Source organism: Panthera uncia (assembly GCF_023721935.1).
Source record: "Panthera uncia isolate 11264 chromosome E2 unlocalized genomic scaffold, Puncia_PCG_1.0 HiC_scaffold_19, whole genome shotgun sequence".
Lineage (NCBI taxonomy): Eukaryota > Metazoa > Chordata > Mammalia > Carnivora > Felidae > Panthera > Panthera uncia.
The window spans coordinates 21,329,272-21,349,271 of NW_026057588.1; the positions used below are offsets into that span (position 1 = coordinate 21,329,272).

Sequence of the window (20,000 nt, forward strand, 5' to 3'; positions counted from 1 at the left end):
AGTCTCCAGCACACCCTACTACTCACCCCAGAACTGGGCCCTGTGGCTATTTGAGTGTGTGACTCCCTGGTATAAGCAAGCCTATAAATCAAAATGTTCCTCATCAGCATCAACATTTTGGTTTTATAAGGGTCAAAGACAGTGGACAAGCTTCTGTGAACAAAATAAACACATTTCTTGCTCTTATAGGGCAAGGTAAAATAAAGCCAGAATCGATGGAAGGAGTTTGTTTCCACAGAGTACCCAATTTAGCTATTTGAGCTGTTAGTGTACATTTCAAGAACCAGAGCTATTGTTTCCTAGTCACTGGTCTCTACACACACTAGCCTGAAATGTTTGTTACCCTGACTCAGTACATCTGCACAAGGACTCAGAAGGCTTAAGGGCTTTGCTCCACCTTCTTACCAGGGGAAAGTAGAATTCTCCCTACAGAGCTTGTCCTATGAGCCCCTGTGAATACTCAGCTTTCCATTATAGGTCCTCTCAGGTTGCGGGGAAGGGGAAGGTGGCATTAATCAAGGAAAGTGAAAGACACAAGTTAGAGAAACTTGCTCATTAAGTCATTCCTTCAACAGACATGCAATGAGTTCCCCCTGTGTGCTAGTGTGCTGGCTGACTTTAAATCCAATTTAATGCCTAAGCACAAGATGTCTTTGTCCTCCTCTCACCCAGGAGAACACAGCCTCTCACCCACCAACCCTTCCTCCTCCCTTCCTTCCTCCCTTCCTGCCTGCCTTTCTCCCTCCCATTCCTTCATACCTTCTTTCCCTCCTACCTCTGCTTCCTCCCTTCCTTTCTTCCTTCTTCCCTTCTTCCCTCTCTCCCTTTCTTCCTTCCTCTCTCCCTTCCTTCCTTCCTTCCTCCCTCCCTCCCTCCCTCCCTCCCTTCCTTCCTCCCTTTCTTCCTCTCTCCCTTCCTGCTGCCTTTTTCCCTCCCTCCTTCCTTTATACCTTCCTTACCTCCTTCCTCTGCTTCCTCCCTCCCTTCCTTTCTTCCTTCCTTCCTCCCCTCCTTCCTTCCTTCCTTTTCCCCTCTATCCTTCCCTTTCTCCCTCCCTCCCACCCTTCTTTCATTCCTTCCATTCATATATTCATTCAACATCTAAATTAGTGCAAGGTTGTGTAACCATCACCACTACTTAATTCTAGAACATTTTCATCACACCCCAAAGAAATATCTTACCCATTAGCAAACAATTCTCATTCCCTTCTACCCCCAGTCCTTGGCAACCACTAATATACTTTCTGTCTCTATGGATTTGTCTATTCTGGATAAGTGGAACCATACAATATTTATATTTTTGTGTCTTCCTTCTTTTACTTAGCATAATGTTTTCAAAGTTTCTCCACGTTGTAGAGTATCAATACTTCATTGCTTTATATGGTTGAATAGTATTCCATTGTAAGGATATACCACATTGTATTTATCCATTCATTAGTTGATGCACATTTGGGTAGTTCCACTTTTTGAATAACTTATGTGAACATTCATGTACAAGTTTTTGTGTGAACAATATTTGGGTAAATAGCATGAGTGGAATTGCTGACTCATGACAATTCAATGTTTAACATTTGGAAGAATTGCCAAAGTTTTCCTAAGTGATTATACCGTTTATGTTGCCATTAGTAATATATGAGGATTCCAATTTCTCCACATCCTTTCTGACAGTCACTATTGCCCATGTTTATGCATTTATTTATTGATGTATTGCCATATTAGTAGATGTAAAGTGGTATCTCATTTTGGTTTTGATTTGTGTCTTCCTGGTGACTAATGATGCTGAACATCTTTTCACGTATTTATTGATCATCTACATATCTTTGGTGAAATGCCTATTTAAGTCCTTTGAACATTTTTAAATTGGGTTATTTGTCTTTTTATCGTTGAGCTGTAAGAGTTCTTTATATATTCTGGATAAATCCGGATCAGATACATGATTTGCAAACATTTTCTCCCGTCCTGTATTGTCTTTTTACTTTCTACACAGCATCCTCCTTTGATGCAAAAAGTTCTTAAATTCGATGAAGTCTGATTTATCCACTTTTTCTTTGCTTCCTTGTGTCTTATGTATCATATATAAGGAACTACTGCCAGATCCAAGGTAGTAAAGGTTTGGAACTTTTTGTTTCCTCTAAGAAGTTTCCTCTAAGAACTTCATAGTTTTAGCTGTTACTAATAGGTTTGAATTAATTATTGTGTGTGGTATGAGTTAGGGTTAAAATTCATTCTTCTACATTTTGATGTCTGTTTAAGCATTGTTTTTGAAAAGACTATTTTTTTGATAATTCTTTGAATTGTTTTGGTACCCTTGTTGGAAATCAATTAATGGAGATGTGTGGGTTTATTCCTAGACTCTCAATTCTTTTTATCTGTTTTTGTTTTTATTTTTATCCCAGTACCACATTATCCTGATTAATGTAGATTTGTAGTAAAGTTTGAAATTGGGAAGTGTGAGTACAGAATCCCTCCTTATCTATAGATGATACAATTCAAGACCCTCAGTAGATGCCTAAAATCATGGACCCTATATATGCTATGTTTTTTCCTATACATACATATCTATGATAAGCTTTAACTTATAAATTAAGCATAATAAAAGGCTAACAACAATAACTAATAATAGAACAATGGAACAATTATAACAAAATACAGTTATAAAAGTTATGTGAATGTGGTCTCTCTCTCTCAGGATATCTTATTGTACTGTATTCACTCTTTATGATGATGTGAGATGATAAAATGCCTATGTGATGAGAAGAAGTGAGGGGAATGATGTGGGCACTGTGATGTAGTATCAGGCTATTATTGACCTTCTGGCAGGATATATCAGAAGAGGGATCATCTGCTTCTGGACGGTGGTTGACCGTGGTAACTAAAATCACAAAAAAGAAAACTGCATACATGGGAGGGCTACTGTACTCCAATTTTGTTCTTTTTCAAGATTTTTTCACTATTCTGGGTACCCTGTCTTACCATATGAATTTTAGGACAACTTGCCAATTTCTGGGGAGAAAAGGAGAAAAATGAAACTAGAATTTTAATAGAGATTGCACTGACTCTGTAGATTAATTTGAGGGAGTTTTTCAGTTTTAACAGTAAGTATTCTGATTCCTGAATACAGATGTCTCTCCATTTACTTAGAACTTATTTAATTTCTCTCACCAATGTTTTATAATTTTCAGCCTACAAGTCTTCTTTTTTTTTCATTAATTTTTTTCTAAGCATTTGATTCTTTCTTATGCTCTTATAAATCAAATTATTTTCCTAATTTCATTTTGGATTGTTTATTGTAAGAGTATAGACATACAACTGATTTTTGTATATTCATCTTGTATACTGCAACATTGCTGAATTCACTTATTAATTCTAATGTGTGTGGGGAGGTGTATTCCTTAGGATTTTATATATAAGGTTATGTCACCTATAAATATGGTCTTAATTCCTCCCTTCTATCTAATATCTTTCAACTAATTTTCTTGCTTACTTGCCCTGACTAGAGCCTCCAGCACAATGTTGAAAAGGTTTTCACTGATGCCCTTTGTCAGGCTTAAGAAGTTTCCTTCTGTAAGTATTTGTTGAGTATTTCTTGACATGAAAGGTATTGAGTTTTGTCAAGTGCTTTTTCCATCTCTGTTGAGATAATCATGCAATTTTCCCCTTTATTCTATTAATATGTTATATTACATTGATAAATTTCCTATATTGAACCAAACTTAAAATCCTGAGAAAAATCCCACTTGTTTGTGGTATGTAATCCTTTTTGTGTGCTAATGGATTCCTCAATAATATTGAGATATTATTGACATATAACATATATAAGTTTAAAGTATATGCTATGATGCTTTGATACACATATATACTGTGAAATGATTACCACAATAAGGTTAGTTAACATATCCATCACCTCACATAATTACCTTTGTGTGTGTGTGTGTGTGTGTGTGTGTGTATGTATGTATGTGTGTGTGTTGAGAGAGAGAGAGAGAGGCAAGGGCTCTTAGCAATTTTTAAGTATATAATACAGTACTGTTAACTAGAGTCACCATGCTGTACTTTAGATCCTCAGAAAATATTCATTTTAAAACTTGAAATTTGTACCCTTTGACCAACATCTCCCCATTTCCTTCACCTCCCTCCAGTACCTGGCAACCACCATTCTACTCTGTTTCTTTGAGTTCAGCTTTTTTAGATTCCACATATAAGTGAGATCATACACTATTTGTCTTTGTCTGACTTATTTCACTTGGATAATGACCTCAAGGACGAGCCATGTTGTTGCAAGTGGCAAGATTTTTTTTTCTATTTTATGGTTGAATAATATTTCATTGTATATATAGCTCACAATTCTTTATTCATCAATCAGTGGACACCTGGGCTATTGTGAATAATGCTGCAGTGAACATGAAGTATAGATCTTTCTTTGAGATAGTGATTTTGGTTTTTACATATATACCCAGAAGGGGTATTACTGAATAATATGTTAGTTCTATTTTAATTTTTTAAGGGAACTTCATTGTATTTTCTGTAAGGGCTGTACCAATTTACAGTCCTAACAACAGTGCCCAGGGATTTCCTTTTCTCCCCATATTCACCAACACATGTTATCTCTTGCCTTTGTAATAATAGTCATAGTGTAAGGTTAATAATAATAATAATAGTCTGATGTGTGAGGTTTTCTCCTCGCGGTTTTCATTGGCTGTTCCTTGATTATTAGTGATAGTAAGCATCTTTTTGTGTACCTGATGGCCATTTAGATATCTTCTTTGGAAAAAAAAAAATTGTTCAGCCTCTCCACCTATTTGAATTTGATTATTTGTTTTATCCTCTTGAGTTGTATGAGCTCTACATATATTTGGCATATTAACACTTGATAAGATATATGGTTTGCCATTATCTTTTCCCATTTCATAGCTTGCCTTTACATTTCGTTGATTGTTTCTTCTGTGTGCAGAAAGCTTTTTAGTTTGATGTGCTCCACCTTGTTAATGTTTTTATTTGTTTCTAGTGTTTTTGGTGGCATGTCCAAAAACAGCATTACCAAGGTCAAAGATATTTTTCCTGTTTTTTCCCCAAGGGTTTTATGGTTTAAGGCCTTATATTTAAATCTTTAATTCATTGCAACTTAATTTTTGTGTATGAATTAAAATTTTATTCCAATTTTATTCTTTTTTATGTGAATATCCACTTTTCCTGATAACATTTTTTTGAAGAGACTATCTTTTCCCCATTGAATATTCTTGGTTCCTTTGTCAAATATTAGTTGACTGTAATGCAAGGGTTTATTTTGGGGCTCACAATTCTGGTCCATTGGTCTATGTGTCTGTTTTTGTGACACTACTATACTGTCTTGACTCCCATAGCTCTGAAATATAGTTTGAAATCAGGAATTGTGATGCCTCCCATTTTTTTTTTTTCTTCTTTCTCATGATTGCCTTAGCTATTTGGGCTCTTTTGTGGTTGCATACAAATTTTAGGATTGTTTATTCTTTTTCTGTGAAATAATGCCATTGGAATTTTGATAGGGATTGCACTGAATCTATAGATGGCTTTGGGTAGTATGGACATTTTAACTGTAAATTCTTCCAGTTCCAGAACACAGGATATCTTTCCATTTATTTATGTCTTCTTCAATTTCTTTTATCAATGTCTTGCAATTTTCACTGTACATCTCTTTCACCTTGGTTAAATTTATTCCTAAGTATTGTATTATTTTTGTTGTTGTTGTAAATGAGTTTTATTTCTTTTTTTCCTTTTCAGATGATTCATTGTTAGTTTATAGAAATGTAACTTAATTTTTCATGTTGATTTTGTATCCTACAACTTTACTGAATTTGTTGATTAGCTCTAACAGGTTTTTTGTTTTTTTTTAATGGAATCTTTAAGGTTTTCTGTATACAAGATCTTGTCATCTGCAAATAAAAACAACTGTACTTCTTTCTGATTTGGACACCATATATATATATATATATATATATATATATATATATACATATTTCCCTATTTTCTCTGACTAGGATTTCCAACTCTATATTTAATAGGAGTGGTGAGAGTGGACACTCTGTCTTATTCCTGATCTTAGTGGGAAGCTTTCATCCTTTTACCACTGAGTAGGACATTAGCTGTGGATTTTTCATATATGGCCTTTATTATGCTCAGGTACTTTCCTTATATACCTAATTTTTAAAGAATTTTTATTATGACAGGATGTGGAATTTTGTCAAATGCTTTTCATGCATGTATTGAGATGATCATATGATTTTTATTATTCATTTTGTTAATGTGGTGTATCACATGTATTGGTTTGTATATGTTGACCCATCCTTATATCCAGTGATAAATCCCACTTGATCATGGCATGTGATTCTTTTAAAATGCTATTCAATTTACTATGCTATAATTCTGTTGAGAATTTTTGAATCTAGGATGCAATTATTCATTAAATAGATTAGCCTGTAAATTTTTTTCTTGAAATGTCCTTATATTATTTTTGTATCAGGGTAATGCAGGCCTCCTAAAATGAATTGGGAGTGTTCTCCTTTCTTCAATTTTTGGAAGAGTTTGAGAAGGATTGTTGTTAATTTTTCTTTAAATGTTTGGTAGAATTCACCAGTGAAATTATCTTATCCTGATCTTTTTTGTGTTGGGAGGTTTTGATTACTAATTCCAATCTCCTTATTATTGATCTGTTCAGATATTCTACTTATGATTCAGTCTTGGAAGGTTGTATGTTTCTAATAATTTATCTATTTCTTCTAGGTTATTCAATTTGTTTGCATAGTAGTCTCTGATGATCTTTTGTATTTTTTTTTTTTAATTTTTTTTTTCAACGTTTTTTATTTATTTTTGGGACAGAGAGAGACAGAGCATGAACGGGGGAGGGGCAGAGAGAGAGGGAGACACAGAATCGGAAACAGGCTCCAGGCTCCGAGCCATCAGCCCAGAGCCTGACGCGGGGCTCGAACTCACGGACCGCGAGATCGTGACCTGGCTGAAGCCGGACGCTTAACCGACTGCGCCACCCAGGCGCCCCGATCTTTTGTATTTTTGTTGTGTCAGTTGTAATGTTTCTTTTTACATTTCTGATTTTATTTGCTTCTTGCCTTTTTTTTCTTAGTGTAGTTTAAGGTTTCAATTTTGTTTATCTTTTCAAAAAGTCAGCTCTTATTTCATTGATATTTTCTATTGTTTTTCTTGTCTCTATATCATTTATTTCTGTTCTGATCTTTGCTATTTTCCTCCTTCTAAAAACTTTGGGCCTAGTTTATTCTTTTTGTTCTAGTTCATTGAGGTATAAACTTAGGGTATTTATTTGTGATCTTTCTTCTTTCTTAATGTAGGCATTTATTGCTATAAGCTTTCCTCCTAGAACTGCTTTTTCTGCATCCCATAGATTTCGGTATTTTGTGTTTTCATTTTCATTTATTTCAAGATATTTTTGATTTCCCTTTTGCTTTCCTCTTTGACCTATTAATTATTAAGAAGTGTGTTATTTAATTTCCACACGTTTATGAATTTTCAGGTTTTCCTTATGTTATTGATTCTAGTTTCTTACCATTTTGGTTGAAAAGGTACTTGGTACAATTTCAATGTTCTTACATTTTCAGGACTTATTTTTGGACTTAACATATGATCTGTCCTGAGTAATATTCCTTGTACATTTGAGAAGAATGGGTATTCTGCTGCCATTCAGTTGAATGTTCTGTATATGTCTATCTGAAAATCTATCCTTCCTACACTCCATAATGTGCCTTTTCTTATTTATGTGCTTTTCTCAAGTCCTAGAATCCCTCACCCACAATCTTTGGCTCTTGTGAAGGTATGTTTGTGCACATATAGTTGCTCAAATTGATGTTTACGGGGGAGAGACATGAGTGGTAGAAATCTGTACTCCACAATTTACCTCACAATCTATGTGCTATTGGATTTTGTTCGCTGGTATTTTATAGAGAATTTTGTATCTCTATTTGTGAGGAATATTTTTTCTGTAGTTTTCTTGTGATATATTTGTCTGGTTTTGGTATCAGAGTGTTACTGGCCTCAGAGAATATATTAGAAAGTGTTTCCTCCTCTTTTGTTTTTAGAAGAGTTTTTAAAGAAGTGGTGTTAATTAAATTGGTGTTAATTTAATTTCTTTGCTTCTCAGAGGTCTAAAGTTTTTTATTTCTTTTCAAGTCAGTTTTAGTAGCTTGTGCCTTACTAGAAATTTTTCCATTTCATCTAGGCTATCTGATTTGTTGGCATACAGTTTTTTGGGGAATGCCTTAATTTCTCCTTCATATTGAAGAATAGGTTTTCTAAATATAGAATTCTTGGTTGGCTGTCTTTCTTTTAGAACTCTGAATATGTCATCCCTCTGCCTTGTGACCTCCATGGTTTCATATGAGAAATCAGCTGTTAATCTTATTAAGAATCCTTTGTGTGTCATGAGAATCCTTTGTGTGTCTATTTCTGCTGTGGAGATTTTCTCTTTGCCTTTGTCTTTCAACAGTTTTATTACATTGTGTGGATCTATTTGAATGTATCATACTTGAATTTTGTGAGCTTCTGGGATTAATGTTCTTCATTAAATTTGGGAAGTTTTTGATCATGATGTCTTCAAATATTTACTTTGTCCGGTGTTTTCTCTTTTTCTTCTGGGACTCCATTATGCATTTATTGGCACTCTTGATGGTGCTCCACAGGTCTCTGAAGCTATTTTCATTATTCTATATGTTTTATTCTCCATTCCTCACACTGGATAATCTTAATTGATCTATTTTCAAGTTTGCTAGTTATTTCTTCTCTCTGCCCAACTTTGCTGTTTTACATTTCAGTTACTTTTAAAATTTGTATTTGGCTCATTATTTTATGATTATATCTCTTTACTGATATTCAATATTTGGTGAGCCATCATTCTCATGTTTTCCTTTAATTGTTTAGACATAATTTTTTTTACTTGCAAATATTTAAAATAGCTGACTTAAAGTTTATGTCTTGAGTTCAATGTCTGGGCTTCATCCGGTATGGCAGTGTACTGTCCTGCAGGCCCAAAAGCTGGACTTCTCCTGACCTGGTCCACTCTTGGTTGAGGCCTGGTCTTGGGAGAGCAAGAAGATGGGGTTTTTTTCTGGCCCCAAATTACTTTGCTTCCTTGTCAAAGCAACTCTCTCTGGAGGAGATGCTGTCAGGGAAGAGGAGAGAAAATCCCCTTTTCTTTGGCATTGGATAGACAAATGGTGTTGCTGCAGATGTGCACTTAACTCACACTTGGAAAAGGGGGAGAGATGGAGAAGGACAGAAGCATAAACAGGGTAAGCAATTCTGCCTGCAACACTCCCTACCCCCACCACCCCTTGGCATGGGCAGGCCCCAGGGCAAGCATGGATAGAACCAAACTCTCTATCCTCTCCATCAATGTGGTTCTGTATGCACTTCTCACAGCATGAGTTCCTCACTGAGCACAGAGTGACCATTGCATTTGAATCTTTGTGTTTTCTACATAAAGTGACTTAAACACAAACCAACAATTCTGTTGCTTTACCAAAGAACAGAATCTATTACAACATCTGTTGGAAGTTTCCAAAATTCATTTTTAGAGCAATTTTCACCTTCTGTGATGACTTTAGCACCTACCTGCCATGAAATATATAACTCCACAGTGGTGACTTGATTCAGCCTTGGTCCCTGTACCCTCTTGTATTATTTAGGTAGACCAAGAAAGGACTCACATCACATCTAACATAACAAATGAGAGAGAGAGAGAGACAGAGAGAGAGAGAGAGAGAGAGAGACAGAGAGAGAGAGAGAGACAGAGACAGAGAGAGAGAGAGACTGATTTACTCAGACCTTCTCCACCTCAAGAGTCCTTTGCCTCTTCTCCCTTTCCTAAAGACAAATGCAAATTAAATATAAATTCATGAATGGTTGCCAACTGATATTATTACTTAAATCTGACTCTTTTTGGTCATTAATCCTGCAAATACGTCTATTCTTAGATGACTGCAATTAGCAATTTGCTGCTTGTCATAACAATCATTAGAAGCAGAAAATATTATCAAATGATTTACAGAGAAAATAATCTGGGAACTTTTGTACTTTTTTCCCATACTGTTAGGATCAAGTATTGGCACCGCCCAAGTACCTGACAGGATCTGGGGCTGGTCAGGGGTCTGGTTGCGGGGAGCAGTTACATGACTGGAAATAAACACTTAAGAGAATTGATCATATTTTAAAATTTTATTTATTTTTTAAAGGGCATGGCTTCTTGATGGGTAGAATAAGAGGATCAGATTAGATCAGTAGTTTCCAAATGTCAGCCCAAGGATCGGTTTGTTGACCACTGCAAAATAAGAAAAATAAGGACAGGTAGTGTTTACACATATAAAGTCAAATTTATCTGATGCAAAGGACTTTCCTTTATTCCAAGATTATATTCTGGTGGTGAGTGATAGTAGATGGCAACTTAAAAAAATGTCTTGGATTAGCAAAATAAAATAAGTGAGCAACTTGATACTGGTAAATCCCTAAATTGCTTTAGTCCTATTCCCTGCAACTCTTATCTTCAATGTGGATCCCAGGCTCTGAGAAACTTACCTTTTCTGTGCAAACTTTGGTACTCTCATGCACGTAAAAATGATGTGGTTTCCCACTTTTTCCTCCCAAAGAATTTGTATTCACTCTCCAAGACTCTGAATGTCATTTCCTCTGAGAAACCTGTCCTCATGACTCTCACTCAAACTCACCCCCACTGTTCCTTCTGTGTTGCTGAAACTCTGAGTACCTATTTCTAGTTTAGTATTTGGGAACTTGTGTTGTAGTTTTTTGTTGCATTTCTGTTTCCCCCATGAGATATGGAAAGCTTGAAGAGGATGAGGTGGGATCTGTTTCTTTCTTATCTTTGTAGCCTTGAGTCCACCACTGGGATTAAAACACAAATGTTCTATCAATCAGGGCCCTACAGAACACAGATGGAACACTCAAATCAGAGCAACCTGAAGAGATTGTGATAAGGACTGTTTACAAAACTGTCTACAGGGTATAGATTTAGAAGCCACAAGGAATAGCGCAGGAGCGTGCGTATGGGAAGCTCACCATATCCGGAAATAAGGCAGGGAGGATGGTGTGGAGGGTCACCTGGAAGGAGCTTAGACACATCCAAAGATGCAATCAGGCTACAATTACAATCAGGGAGAGAGCTAAAGAACAATAGCTGGCCTTCCTTTCTCCTTCTACACTCCTTCAGGGACTGCACATTCAATGGAACCCAGCCAGAGGACAGGAGGCAAGGCAACCTGTTACTGTTGTCCCAGTAGGTTGGCTTTGCCAGAGCAAGAAGAAAAAGGTGGAGAGTGAGCCTGAGAAGTTAATGGAAGACATTCAGCATAGTAATGCTCAGCAAATGTGTTTGGAATAAATGGCTGTGTTCCTAAGCAGGTAAGTGTCCCATGCAAACCTTTATGCTTAGAGTGAAGTGACAGTGTTGATGATAACAGTGACAATGGAAATGGTGTGGTGATGTTGATGATGATTTTTGTAAGATAGCGGTGGCAGTGATGTTGCTGTTGCTGCTGGTGGTGATAATGCTAATGATGGAGGTGGTGGTGGTGCTGGTGGTGGAAGTGATTGTGTCAGCAGTGGTGCTGTTGCTGATGGTGCTGGTGGTGCTGGTGATGATAATAATGAATTGATTACATTTATTTAATATTTACTATATGCCTGGGGTGAGCTAAACATTTTATATAGTTCATTTCATTGAATCCTCATGACCCTGTGAGATGGACATTATTATTATTCCCACATTAGAGATGAAGAGATGGAAGCTCAAAAAGTTCAAAATACCTTGCTAATGGTCACACATCTGGAATGGGTGGGAGCCTGTTCCAGCCTAAGTGTCGGACTCCAGAGCCCAAATGTTCACCATCGCACCCACTGCTTCGGTCTCAGACTGTTTTGCATGTGCGTGCCAGCTCAATTCCTCTACTTTGAAATCTTTGACACCTTCCCAGTAATCAAGATCTTAAATCCTGAATCTCAAATTCCAGGCCCCTAATTACTGGTCCCTTCCAGTCTTACCTTCTAATATTCCTACCCATAAAGCTTACTTCACCTCAGCAAGGCCAAATATCTCCTAAACATCCCTACCTCCATGTGTTTGCTCATGCTGTTCTGTCTGAAATTAATTCTCACCCCTTCTTCCAATCCCCTGACCTTTCCTTAGATCACAGTCCTATCGTTTCTTTAAGATTCAAATAAAAATCACTGCCTGCATCCAGAATCCATCCCTGCCTGCCTTCCTTCCCTGCTCAGGTAGAAACAACCTCTAATGTGTCTAAACCTCCACATGAAAGTGTCTGGAAATTTATTAAACAACTTGGATTATGGTTCCTCCAATTCTTGCTTTTTCTGCACTATTAAACCTGGCTCTCTGAAATGGACTACATTTAGTCTGTCTCCATTTACTCCCGTTTACAGTTACTGCCCAGTGAATATCTGATGAAGAATATAATCTGAAGCCCTTTTCACTCATTGTTTTTAAATCACAATGAGACTTAAGTCACTTCATCTACTCATGAATCCATTTATCCATCTGTCTGTCCCTCCTTCCTTCCATTCAGCCATCTCTCCATTCAGTCATGAAACATAGTAAGATAGAAGTTGGATACATCAACAATGAAAAAGGAGCTCCATTCTATGCTGGTTGGCTGTGAAGTCTGGTTGAGAATGTCACCTAGAGACTGAGACACACTTAGTATGGGGAGGAAAAGTGTATGTGCTTGGAGTCACACAGAGCATGGACACAGTTATGTTTCTTTTACATAGGAGCTTGTAACCTTGGGCAAGTTTCTTAACCATTCTGAGCCTCCAATTCCTCAACCATAAGATGGTCTGTAAGTTCCAGTATAATGCGAGGACCCAGATAGCTCGGGCCTGAGACAGGATCTCATGTGAAAGAAGCACAGCTCAAAGAGGAACTGAAACCTTTGTTCCTATATTTCCAAAATATTCAAAGGCTCCAATTACATTTCCATTGAGATCTCGAAAAAATTCCTTCTCTCCTGCTTATCTCCTGGAGATAAGCCTTTCCTACTTTAAAGTCTCTCTTCCTTCGTCTCCACATAGTCCTCTTCTTCTGCCCCTTTGACCAGAATTATTTTGGGCCCTGTGAGGTCTCCTTGATATGCTGGACATGCCCCAGGCCCTTCCTACAGGCACCACTCTCTGGGGGCTGAAGATCTTTTTCCTTGGACTCAGTCTACCTGCTGCATTCCCCTTTCTCTGCTAAAATACCTTCTATATCAATGCCCCCTCACCAACCAGCATAAGTATGAGGATTGGAGATTAGTTGAAAAGGGCCCACAGCACAAGGCCTAGCAGCCAGGAAGCCTCACACACTGAAGCCTTTCATAGTGTGGAGAAAACGAAGCAGGCTTCATGGAAGAGGTGTACCTCAACATTGGCTAAAAGATGGAGAAATGCCCCTGAGAATTTCCAGAAGGGCTGTCTACTGCCCCCACGAGTGGCTCTGGGCTCTCAAGGATTTCTACTTGAATCCACTTTCACATAGAAGGGTGGGTTTCTTTACAATTTTTTTTTGGTTAAAAAATTTTAAAGATAATATATTCTTATGGTCCATAATGTGAAACTCTGTCAAAGGTACACATAAAGAAGTCCTGCTTCTACTCTTGTCTCTACTCACCTCCTCTGAGCCTCTGTCTCTATAGGTAATCACTTGTATTAGTTTTTGAAGCATGTGTCCAGTGTTTTATATAATTAAAGAGGAAGTAATACCTAGGCATAACACAAAATCCAGCCACGAGATATTGCTGTGTTGTGGGTAGAGATTTTCCTCCCATGCCCACTACTGCATTACCCCTTCCCAGAGAGACCCCACCACCTGAGCCTTCTGCTTCCAGAGATATTCCATGCATAAACAAGCATATAGGCATAGATATACTTGTGAACACATTTGTAAACTTTTTTATTGAAGTGTAGTTGACACACAGTGTTATATTAGTTTCAGGTATACAACATAGTGATTCAACAATTTTATACCTTATGCTATGCTCACCACAAACACCATCTGTCACTACATAACACTATCACAATACTATCAACTATACTCCCTATGCTGTACCTTTTATCCTTGTAACTTATGCATTTCATAACTGGAAGCCTGTATCTCCCACCTCCCTTCACCCTTTTTACCCATCCCCCACCTCCCTCTTCTCTGGCAATCATAAGTTTGTTCTTGTTATTTATGAGCCTGTTTCTGCTTTTTTTGTTTGTTTGCTCATTTTTTAGATTTCACATATAAGTGAAATCGTATGGTGTTTGTGACATTTGTACATCCTTTCCACAAATAGCAGCAGACTATACACACTGTTTTGCAGCTTCCCTTTTTCTACTTTGCAATATATCTTGGGAAGTGTTTCTTATCAGTTTATAAAAATCTGGCTTATTCCCTTTTTGGGCTGTCAACGCTTCTTCAATCTGGATATTCCATGATTTATTAAACATTAAAGCATGTTAAGAATCCTATTGACACATTCTTAGGTTGCTTCCAGTGTATGCTATATAAACATAAATAAATGTTTGAAAAGCCATAACTATCCTTGTACATATATCATTTTGCACATGTGTAAAAGTGAAGCTGTGTAAAAGAAATTGAATAAAAGTCATAAAAGTGAAATTGAAGAGTCAAAGGCATTTATATTTTAAATTCTGATAGATGTTGCCAAATAGATCTTCTTATGAGTCCAGATAAGTTAGATCATACTGTGGCAATAAACAGCTCAAATCTCCATGGTTTAAAATCACAAAGGTTCATTTCTCATTGCCACTTCATGTCCATCACGGACCCTGAGGACTCTGTTCTGCATTGTCCTTTTGTTGAGGCACAGGGAGACAGCACAGCCACAATCTGGATCAACTGTGTTCACCACAGCAGAGGGGCCTTTTTATAGGACATGTGCTGAATCACATGCTGGTTTTAAAGTTTTTGCTTTAAAGTAACACCTTCATATTTTATTGGTCAAAGCAAGTCACACAGGGTGGATCAGTGCAGTCCCGTCATGTGTCTGGAAGAACAGCCAGCCACACTAGGAGCTCTGCAGAGACCACCTCACTTTACCCGGTCCCCACAGCAAGTGAGGACACCTGGGTGCCACACCCTCCCCAGCACAGTGTCTCAGCAAACTCCCTGATTTTGCCTCATTTAACAGCTGATAACTCTTCTTATGAAATTTAACTTCATAGAAGCTTCTTTTATGTATTTCTTCTTTTGTTTAAAAAACCTTACTTAAAAAAAATAAACACAACCTTAAAATCATTATCTGTACAGAAACATGTAAACTGGACAAGGCGCTCTCAGCAATCACTCCATGAACCAGTCATGTTTCTGATGTTGGGTGGGTCTCTGCCCACTAGGGGTGCTGGGCTCTGCCAGGTGCCAAGGGCATAGGTGCTACGGAGACAGATGTGCGATGTTGCCTCCAAAACCCGACCTCCAGTGCCCTGAACAGCCCAGAGAGCCATCAGCTTCTGTAGCTCTGTGCCCAGGGATCTGCATTTGTGTCAAGGGTGTGTTTTTCCTTTTGTTCCACAAGATGACTTGTTCTTGCTGACACTTAGAAAGAGCAGAGATCCAGATTTAACATGTAACCCTCTTGTTATCATGGTAACAAACATACCCTGCTCTGAACACTTACCCCGAGAGGTTCTAAAGGGGTCTGCCTCCCCTCCGCAGGTAGTTCTTGTGGCCACATGTCCATTTAGGTCCTAGAAAAAAGAGAAAGGTTTAGTTTCAATACCTTTGAAACTAAAGGGACCCATTCACAGGAAAGGATTTTTAAAGCCGCTTTGAAGTATGACTGACATACAAAAAACTATGCATATTTATTTTTTAAATTTTTTTTTTTTCAACGTTTTTTATTTATTTTTGGGACAGAGAGAGACAGAGCATGAACGGGGGAGGGGCAGAGAGAGAGGGAGACACAGAATCGGAAACAGGCTCCAGGCTCCGAGCCATCAGCCCAGAGCCTGACGCGGGGCTCGAACTCACGGACCGCGAGATCGTGACCTGGCTGAAGTCGGACGCTTAACCGACTGCGCCACCCAGGCGCCCCAAAACTATGCATATTTAATGTATACAATTGAATGGGTTTGGAGATAGGTATACATCTGTGAAGCCATCATCACAATCTATGCCATAAACATATCCATCACCTCCCAAACTTTCCTCCTGACTTCTTATTTACTATTATGTGATAAAAACGGTTAAGATCGATCTTCTTAGCAAAATTTTAAGTAGACAGTACAAACACAAAGGAGTTTTTGATGATGGTGGCAGAAGTGTGTCTAGATGCATTGAATGTGTGTGTGTGGATGTGGGGCTTTGAGACTACCTGGATAGAAATAGTTTTTGTCCCCAGGGACATATTGAGGCCCATCAGTTCTGGCTTTCTTGCCACAGAACAAGGCAGGCAGCACCAACGGTGTATGCTACACTTAATTTGCAGAACTTGTAAGATTCAGGAAAACAAGAATTGACAGAAACATCCAATTTTACCTCAGGACAACATGTAAGTTATATTCCAGTATTCCTCTTCATTTCTAACGACCTTTTCTGGAAGGGCTGGATGATTCAGTAGAGCTGGCGGAGGAGGAACGTCGGTAGGAGCCTCACAGCCAGCCTTGGTTGCTGGACTGGAAAGTGGTGAATGCCACTGCCTATCCGCATGTGGGTTAGCTGCAGTGCCAGTGCAGGGGGACTGGAAAGCATCCTTCCCTGCTCAAATCAGGGACACTGGTTGGGTTGTTTCTATTTTGGGCTTAAAATTGTCATGACCTATGTATCCACTTTTAAAAAGGAATCAAAGGGGCGCCTGAGTGGCTCAGTCAAACATCTGACTCTTGGTTTCATCTCAGGTCATGATCCCATGGTTCGTGAGTTTGGGCCCTGCATCTGGCTTTGTGCGCTGATAGCATGGAGCCTGCTTAGGATTATCTCTCTCTCTTCCTATCTGTCTCTCTCTGCCTCTCCTGGCTCGTGCTCATGAGCTGTCTCTCTCTCAAAATAAATAAACAAATTTTTTTTTAAAAAAATAAAAAATAAGTAAAAAGGAATCAAAGCAGGAAGAAGGCAGTATTACCACACAGAATTTGGTGGGTTGTGGGTGAAATCCAGTTTGCAGATACATTATTTTGGTTCTCACAAAGTGTTTCACAAGTTTTAAAAATTGGTTTTCAGCTTTAAAAATATAGGAGATGTCACATAAAAAATCAACACTCCTGGTTTCTACTAAAAAAATGGAATTTCTATCAATATTGAGACTTAATCCCACATGGCACATGCTGCTAGGGCTCAGTGTCCACTTCTCCCTCTGATGGGGCATGGACATGAACTCTGCAATTTGCCACAGTCTTCACTTCTCCCTATTGTTTACTCTGGCATTTTCACTCATTTGTGGTACCATTTAGCCCTGTAGGCATTTGAACCTTTGTACTCTTGTCATAAACAGTGGTATAGATTAAAGGTGTTTTAAAAGCAATAGATACTGAAGTTAATTAATTTCAGCCCTTTGGGACAGACCCAAAATAGAGCACCAAGACTTATTACTAAGAGTTTCATGCAGTGAGAGACTTATTTTTTTCTGGTATTGACCCAAGGCCAAGGCTCAGAAATCATCTCCTGACACCTCTATCTGCTCAAGGCCTAGGTCATTGTATTAGTTCAGAGGTAAGTGGGGCAGATGCACGTTACTGCTCTTGCTTTACAGATGAAGCAACTGAGGTTCAGAGAGGTTAGGGTACTCACCACAGGTCACCCAGTAAGGTAATAACAATTATTTGTGTATTCTTAAGTTTCTGGCTCCTCTCTTTGTCATGACCAGCCCACCACCTGTACTGTTATTTACCTAAATTTTTTTCTTTAACTTGAATACATGCAAAAAGGAATACATCTGTATATTATTGTAATGGAATACAATTCTATTCTTTTGTAATGGAAACTGGTATAATTTGCCATGGATTGGCAAATCTGAATATAATGTGGATGGATATTCAGGCATACACATTTTCTAATTTTCTCCCATTCTCCCTCCCTTCCTCTTCCCCTCCCCAACTATTTTTGTACTTCCTACAGAGAGAGAATGGCAATGCTAGTGGCTGGCAAAGGCCCAGGGGAATTATGGTTCATCACAGATGAAGATAAGCTATTTCAGCACATATGCTTTGGGTCTTTGAATGGAGACTTCCTCTATGGGCTTTCAGACACTGTTATCTCATTCTGTTAGCAAAGAGGATGAAGCTAGGTGCCCTATGTAACATGCCTGGTTGCCAGCACCTCTTTTGAGGACCCATGTACTGTGAAGGCAAGATCAAGTAAGTTAGGAGGGAGTGTCATTTCCTTAAAGCTGAGGGCATATTTCCTGACCTTCGTATGCTACTTTAGCTGACAGGCAGAGAGAGAGATAGAGAGAGAGAGAGATTGTTAGAGGTTGGGAGAACACATTGCCAAGCCACTTTTACACCCCGGCTGTGACTAGCATTGGGCTGGGTGCTATGGTCAGTGTGGGGAAGGTATGTTCTGGCTCTCAGGCTATGGAACAGGATTCCCAAACTTTTCATATCCAGAGCTGCAGTAAGTCAGAGAAGAGAGAGGTTAGAAGATACGCCATAGAATATCAGGACTTACATAGCCTAGAAAGTTGAATTTAGAGTGAACAAACAGCAGAAGCAAAAATCTGGAGAGGGCATCAGACTGAATTGGTCAGGAACTGACCTTGAGAGCTTGAGCTGGCTCAAGCAAGGAGATTTTACTGGTTCACATTAACTGGAAAGCCCAGAATATGTGGCTTGGGAACATCTAGATCCAGACACTCAGAGAGTATCAGTAGGACTCTCTTCTGTTCTGCTTTCCTTCAGGCCATCTTCACTTCCAGGCAGGTGTGCCCTTGTGGCATCCCTCTGTACCACCCAGAGGAAATGTACTTTCTTTTCTAACGGTTCCAGAAGTCTGTGAACTGAAGCCTATTAGCTCTGATGGCCCACTCTGACTATCTGTCCATCCTGAACCAGTGACCTGGGGCAGGAAAGGCAGTGCCTGGACTAAGCAGGCTTGGCCATGTGCTTGCTGTGGAGTCCACACTGGAGTCAGACTCCTCAAGCCATGGGGATGAGCATAGGGAGGGTGATTCATCAGTGGAGTATCTGTTACCAGAAGAAGGGCTGGATTTGCTGGGCTACTGTAGACCATGAGCATCACTTCATAGTCTCAAGGAAGGGGATGTGAAGGGAGGACGCATGCATGGAAGAGAAGGGTAAACTGAAAGTAGGCAGGTACTTGGAGGTAGGTGTGTTTTGTGGAGGGACTTGAAGGCCAAGACAAACTTGATAATATATTCTGACAAGGCATCAAATTTGTTAATTGCCATTCTTCCTTTTCCTTCACTCCATAAACATGAAAAGGGCCATGTCTCTAAGCGTAACCTACCAGGAATGTTGACCTTTAATGAGTCCTCACAATTGCCTCCTAAGGACATAGCCACCGTGCCCAGCTGCAGTGAAACCTTCTTCCACCACTGACATGGGAAACCTTCGTTTCCTATGGCTTTCTAAACAGGACATTAAAACCACACTTGGGGCAGGTCTGTCTACCTCTGAGAGAGGAGGACAGGGAGGTTCCCCACATTCCTTCAAGAACAATCTTTGGGCAGGTCTGTGGTGCCTCTTTCCTTGCTGTGTGACCAGAGACAGGACCCTTAATCACTCTGAGCTTTGGTTTCCTCATTTATGAAATGAGGATAACCATGATGCTTAATTTGTAAAACTGTGACAATGGTTAATGTAATGTATGCAGAATGTCTGGTGTCTAGTTGGTGCCTAGTAAGTGGCAACCATGTGTTATCCTACACTGGTAAGAATGTTGGGTGGAGGGATATTCCAACTGAGTGGTGCTTTCACTAAGAAGAAACTCTATTAGAGCTTAAGGTTCTTCTTTCCTCCTTGCCTGCACTCTTAAT

The 20,000-nt window shown here is 38.8% G+C and overlaps 1 long non-coding RNA gene across 1 annotated transcript; it reads right to left on the bottom strand.

Annotated features, from left to right (window-relative positions):
* Window positions 1-10,212: 10,212 nt before the first annotated feature.
* On the bottom strand, window positions 10,213-16,708 carry LOC125915802 (uncharacterized). The gene is made up of 3 exons (XR_007455751.1): window positions 16,547-16,708; window positions 15,687-15,756; window positions 10,213-10,318 (listed from the first exon to the last, which is right to left on the bottom strand). It is a non-coding gene; the product is annotated as an uncharacterized LOC125915802 (long non-coding RNA).
* Window positions 16,709-20,000: the final 3,292 nt, after the last annotated feature.